The sequence below is a fragment of the Malaya genurostris genome, chromosome 2 (assembly GCF_030247185.1).
Source record: "Malaya genurostris strain Urasoe2022 chromosome 2, Malgen_1.1, whole genome shotgun sequence".
NCBI lineage: Eukaryota > Metazoa > Arthropoda > Insecta > Diptera > Culicidae > Malaya > Malaya genurostris.
Genome location: NC_080571.1, coordinates 118,009,733 through 118,016,311, shown reverse-complemented (window position 1 = coordinate 118,016,311; position 6,579 = coordinate 118,009,733).

Genomic DNA, 6,579 nt, shown 5'->3' with positions numbered 1-6,579 from the left:
GAATCTTTTGAACCGTTTAATTTCTGGTGGGACAACAACTTGTTCAGTCACATATTATGAAAAAGAAGTATCTATGATTATCATCATAACACAACTTTATACTGAATCCATTTTCGCGCCACCGTTTTGTTCGTATGGGAATGGAGATTTATGTATGCAAACCGATCCGTTGACAAATTAAAATATTTTTAAGCTTACAATATTGAAGCTTTGGAATCATTTAAATGGGGAAAATCCATTAACAAATCTTCGAGGAACAAGCTCTGCAAATTAGATCCGAAAAATCTATCGCCGATAATTATAAATTGGCCTGATAGTTACCAGAGAACTTAAATAAAATAAATGTTTCCGAATCGATTGTTTGTTGAATTATACAAATTCATCAACAAATGACTGAGTTATAAGCGATCAAAATTATGATATAAAAATGTTACACGATTAGTTTTGCATGTTTTAAATTGACACCCATCCTCGGGAAGCAAAGTGTAAGGCATTTTTAATGACAAAACCGACCAAAAATTTTCTAAATACATGGGATATTTCAAACGAATCGCCACGCTGATTCGATTCTTCAATAGCTAGATGATACATAAGATAATCAAGCGAACACGGTGTTGCGCAGACAACATGCAATTTTACCAACACATCATGCAAAAGCGGCAATCCAGCAAGTGAACGCATATACAATCCAGTCATCTGCTCACTGTGACTACTTGTTTCATTCACAGTCAAACATCAACTAGGCAAAGATATATTGTGCAGTCTATATTTATAGATTTCTCTTCATACTACGCATAACGATGCGGTGTTTTTTATGCATGACGCAAAGCCTCCTATGCCGAACAAGAAGTTGACGTCATTTTGTCCAACAGGGATTGGTGGATGAAAACATAGGTCGATTCCAACCATTTTTTCAATAGTATGCTATTGAAATACTGAAACGACGTCGTCATACATGTTTAAGTTAAACGTTTCAGAATCGATTGCTTGTTAAATTACAACAATCCATCAACAAATGACCGAGTTATTAACGTTCAAAATTATGACACAAAAAGGTTACGCGACTATTTTTGAAACTTATAATTGACACCCGACCTTATATAGTGAGAAGTAAGGCATTTTTAATGCGAAAACCTACTTACTGTTGCAAAAAACTAAAAGGATCAGCCCCATGGGGTTGTTCGAGCCATTGATGTGATCTTGATTAGAAACCAACACCGAACATTGTTGGTTTTATAGCCGATAAATTACAACAATATCCCAAATGTATGCAATTATCTTTGTACATATTTGCGATACGATTTTGATTTAAGCTTCTCTTCGCCAAGCTTGTGTTCAAGTTTTGTATGCCAACAATTATTTTTATAGCGTTGAGTTTCTCTACCATTTAGCGATCGGTTGAAGCGATAAGCTCTTTCTCATTATCAATCGAGTTCATCTTATATAAATTAAAAATTAATCTTAAGCACTCAAAATTTACCCTGGGTTGTTGTCAATTTCTCAGGCGAAACGACATAACATGGAACTTCATCCGAGCTTGCATGACACAAGATCAGAGCATACTAATTATAGTTTCAAATCGACGACACGACCTGCCACTCGTATATCGAAACTGTATCGCAAATTCAACTACCCCTTAGTAACTGGTAATGTCAAAATGAAATCACTTGAAAAAAAGTTGAAACTGGCAGCACAAGTTGCTAAATTATTGATTTTGAATAACAGTTACCATATCTTTGGTTACTGCACACTGAAGATTTGAGAAATGTAAACAAAACATACTGCAAAATGAGTATTTGATTACGAAAATTTAAAATGGATTCAACGGCTGACTCGAGTGGAAGATCCCTTCTGTGCATTAAATTGCAAGTTCTCCAGCATCATTACCTGTCATAGAAGTATACCAATCAATCGGTCTTGATTCGCATACATTATTCTATGCTACTAACGATAACTTCTACTAGTAGGAATAGGATATTCGAAAAGCTATAAACTGCTCTTTAAATGATCGAATATACTGCCCTGCCTCGAATATGTAGGAAATAAATTTAGCCAATGATATAAGAGAATTTTCTTTCAATTCTCATTTATTCATTGCATTGGAATATGTCAATTTTTAATATTTTATTGAATGTACAATGATACAAGTCACCAGTTAACGTTTGTAAACGAGTCAAACGGGTAAATCAACATAAAAATGTGTCCATTGAACAATGGAAAAAGATTCGTATACGAACGTTAAATGATGATCTCACCTAGAGTGCCTAGACCCAAAATGACAACATCTCATCCGTAATGTTGGAAACATTTAAACAACATTAATCCGAAATGTATGCAGTTTCGTTAGCTTTTCAATCTGGTCATAGGCACTTTACCCTCACCGGATACATCAGTGAGGCGGTATCGATTTGTGTTTGGTTGCAGCAAGATTACGGCCCTTAAAATACGTCGCAAGTTTGAACGAGATACATTCAAGATCAGCTTCTTTGCGCAGAGAATCCACGTGACGCGGATGGGTGTCGTTGCCGGAAGACAGACTCTAGTTTCTGGATCTGGGCAGTTTCTGGATTCTGGTGTGACTCTTGCAGACTGTATATGTCAAACTCTAGAAGCAATAACAAAACATTCCGATATTCATAGCACACAAATGAAATTTAATCGCTTATCTTTATTATATCTTGCACTGATGATGACTAGAATTTCGATGCTTCACTTTCTTAAGTTGCTACTATAAAGTTGCGCTGAGGCCGCAAAAATTGAATTATTTCAATTTCCACTTCCTCAAAATGTTTTTTTTTCTTTGGGCTCCTTGGTAACTTGTTCTAGCAACTTAAACAGTGTTGCTGAAGAAGAGTATTTTTATCATTATCTAAGGGTCGCTATATTTGTGGTAACTGGCGGTAAATCGCTCACAGACACTTATAGTTGCAATTTTTCTTCGGAGTACCTAGTCGTGTCGTCGTTCAAATCGTTTTATGGTATTTTTTGTCTTGCTGTCCAGCAACATCCTACCTCTAGCATGCTAAGCGTAGGACTGAAACGTTAGCTATTTTTTTTTGTTTAATTGTGTTTATTTAATAGTTTATGTGTTTTACATTAATTTTGTACATATCAAGTATTTCAGCCTGATGGCTCTTCATCTTTAATTTTTCTTCTTACAGTAATTTGTACCGATGTGAATTTTTCAATAAGTTGTAATTTACATTGCAAAGCTTGAACTTTCGTTTGTTTTAATTATTATAAAATCCTACCTACTTATGTCTAGCCCTAATCTAATACATTCAAAGTTTGAATTATACCAATTTCTGAGGCTGAGCACCTCTCTCCAAATTTTCTGCACTGATGTTCAAATTTTGTTTCTAGGGTATCCAGGGAAGCCAGTTCATGTACCTCCGTGGTTCTCGTCCGAGGGGGCAGTTTAAGGATCATTTTCAAGATTTTATTTTGAACTCGCTGGAGCTTTAGCTTGTGTGTTCGAGCACAACCCCGCCAAACGGGGACTGCGTATTCGATTGCGGGGTAGATGATTTGTTTATAGACAGCCATCTGATTCTTCAGGCACAGTTTAGATGTTCTACATATCAACGGGTACAGAGACCTGATGAGTATGTTACATTTGGTGATTATTTTTTCAACATGTGACCTGAAGGTCAGATGTCTGTCATACGTTAGTCCTAGATAGACCACTTCGTCGGACCACTGCACGTCAGCGCCACCGAACCGAATTCTGCATTCGTCAGACGGAACAAGTCTAGTCGATCTCGAATGCGGAAACAGGATGACCTGAGTTTTCGCCGCATTGATTACAATTTTCCAGTTGGTGAAATATTCATTTAGAGCATCCAGACCCCTCTGCAGTTTGTTTTTCAGAATACTAACGACTCGCCCATCATGAAGGATGGCCGTATCGTCAGCAAACTGTGACAAGACACCACCCCTCGGAAGAGGTGGGATGTCTGATGTGAAAATATTATACAGAATGGGACCCAGGGTACTTCCCTGGGGCACACCTGCAGGGATGGAAAATTTGTTCGATTGAACATTTTGCAGAGAAACCTGAAAAGCTCTATTTGAAAGGTAACTTTTGATGATCTTGATAAGATACATCGGAAAATTGTATCGATGCAGCTTGAACACCAGTCCATCGTGCCACACATTGTCGAACGCTTTTTCGATGTCCAAAATCGCCATTGCTGTCGACTTGGACACCGACTTATTCCGTCGAATGATGTTGGTAACTCTCGTGAGTTGATGAATGGTAGATCTTCCTTTCCGGAACCCAAACTGTTCCTCCAGGAAGACCCCATGTTGATCGGTGAATGCAAGGATTCAGCTTTGAATTGATTTCTCAAACAGCTTAGACAGGGCAGAGAGTAAGCTGATGGGTCGATAGCCTTTGGATAGGGAAGGATCTTTCCCCGGTTTCAGTACTGGGATGACTTTAGCTAACTTCCACATTGAAGGGAAGTAGCCAAGGTCCCAGCACCGGTTGAATATTTTTGCAATAAAGTCAAAAGAGCGGAAACTCAATTGCTTTAGTTCGATGTTGAAAATGTTGTCGAAACCGGGGGCCTTCATGTTTTTGGACTTTTTCACAAAAGCCATCAACTCATCTGCAGTAACTCTTGTTTCTTCTGGAACTAAGCTGTCTGATAGCTCAATCTCGGCCACGCCATCGGCAACGGCCCTTTCGTGTGGACTAACAATGTTGAGTCCCAGATTGTGTGAACACACAAACTGCCGCCCCAGTTCGTTAGCCTTCTCGGCAGGTGTTACTAAAATGATTCCCTCATCCGCGCCCTCAGGCGGAACCAGTGGAGGGATTGGTTTTGGTTTTTTGTTCAGCACCTTCCCCATCGACCAGAACGGTTTCGAATGGGGAAGGATTTGTTGAATTTTTTGTTCAAAATTTTTATTTTTAATTTCCACCAACCTTCCCTGGATAACCCTAGTCAAGTTGGTGTAGGTGGTCTTTTTTACAAAACCACCTGTACGTTGATACTGTCTCCGGTAAATATTCCGGAGACGAATAAGCTGTTTAGTAGTGCAGTCAATTTGGAGAGAAGTACTCACCCTCTGAACTGTTGGTACTGATGTTTCTCTGGCGATAGTGATTGCCTCCTCGATGTTTCTAATGGCCATGTCGATTTCCACCGGAGTGTCCAGTGGCATATCGACATTGATGTTCTCTTCGGCTAGTTGCTGGAAAAGTGGCCAGTTTGCCCGGTGGTAGTTGTTTCTGCGAACGGTTGGTGATGACACTGGTGCTGTTCCGAAGGACAAAACCACTGGATAGTGGTCTGATGACAGTTCACTGAAGACGGCCGGAACGTTGTCTATGTTGATGTTGCTGATGAAAATGTCTAGAACGGAATGGACTACCGATCTAGACAGTCTCGTTGGAGAATCCGGTGCCAGGATGTTGTACTGGCCTGCTTCCTGGTGTTCGGCGAGGACGACAACGTTCCGGTTCCGCCTTCTGTTGCCCCATCTTTCGTGGCGCGCATTCAGGTCACCACCGATGATGTACTTGGCCTGCCGTCGGGTGAGTGTTGACAGATCATTGTGTAGTATTGCAGTAGTACCATCCCGGGTGCTGGATTGCTTGGGACAGTATACTGCAATGATGTTGATGGGGCCTCTCGTGCTCTGGATCTCTACCCCGACGGCCTCCAGTAGTCGCAGTTTGAATGCTGGTAGGATCTTGTGCTTGTTGTTCCTCTTGATGGCGATGGCAACTCCTCCTCCACTAGAAGTTGCCCTGTCAAGCCGATGAATGCGATGTTCTGGGAGATACACCGAGATGTTTGGTTTTAGGTGTGTCTCCGTGATGATGGCTATATCAATTTCCTTCTCGTGAAGGAACTCGTTCAGTTCGATAGTCTTGCTCCTTAGTGAGCAAGCGTTCCAGTTTAGCAAATTTATTATTTCACAGGGCATATTCAATAATAAATTTGCCTAGAATATTTATTTGCTCGAACCGTGTTTTACAGCTCCTAAGTTTAGTTGTCATCGTTTCGAAGATGGTGAATAAATGTTCGGCAGTGAAGAGGTCCTTATTAATTGGCCCTTTATTGAGGTTGCCCCATCCAGGTGGAGGAAGTGAGGATGGGCCCGGTTCGGTTCGTGTGCCTCCGCCGGAATTTCCCGGTAGGGGTGGGAAGTTTTCGTTATCCATCTTAGGAGCTGTTTTTCGATTCGGTTGTTTACGGGTGGTAGCTTGCTGCCGAATCTTAAGGAACTCCGTTCGTTTCGGGCACGATTTACTCGTAGCGGGATGTCCACCTCCGCAGTTGGCGCACTTCGGTTCTGCAGCTTCTTCTGCGAGGCATTCTCCTGTGTTGTAAGCCCCGGCACATTTCAAACAGCGACTTTTGATGTGACAGTTTCTGGCACCATGACCATATTGAAGACAGTTTGTGCACTGTGTTACTTCACGATGAACTGGTTTATATTTGTCCCATTCTATTACGATGTGGAATAGCGTTTTAATTGCCTTCAATTGGCTCATGGTTGCGGAGCCCTTCTCTAGATGGATTAAATAGAGTTGGTCACGGTATTTGTGTTCTTTATTGTGTC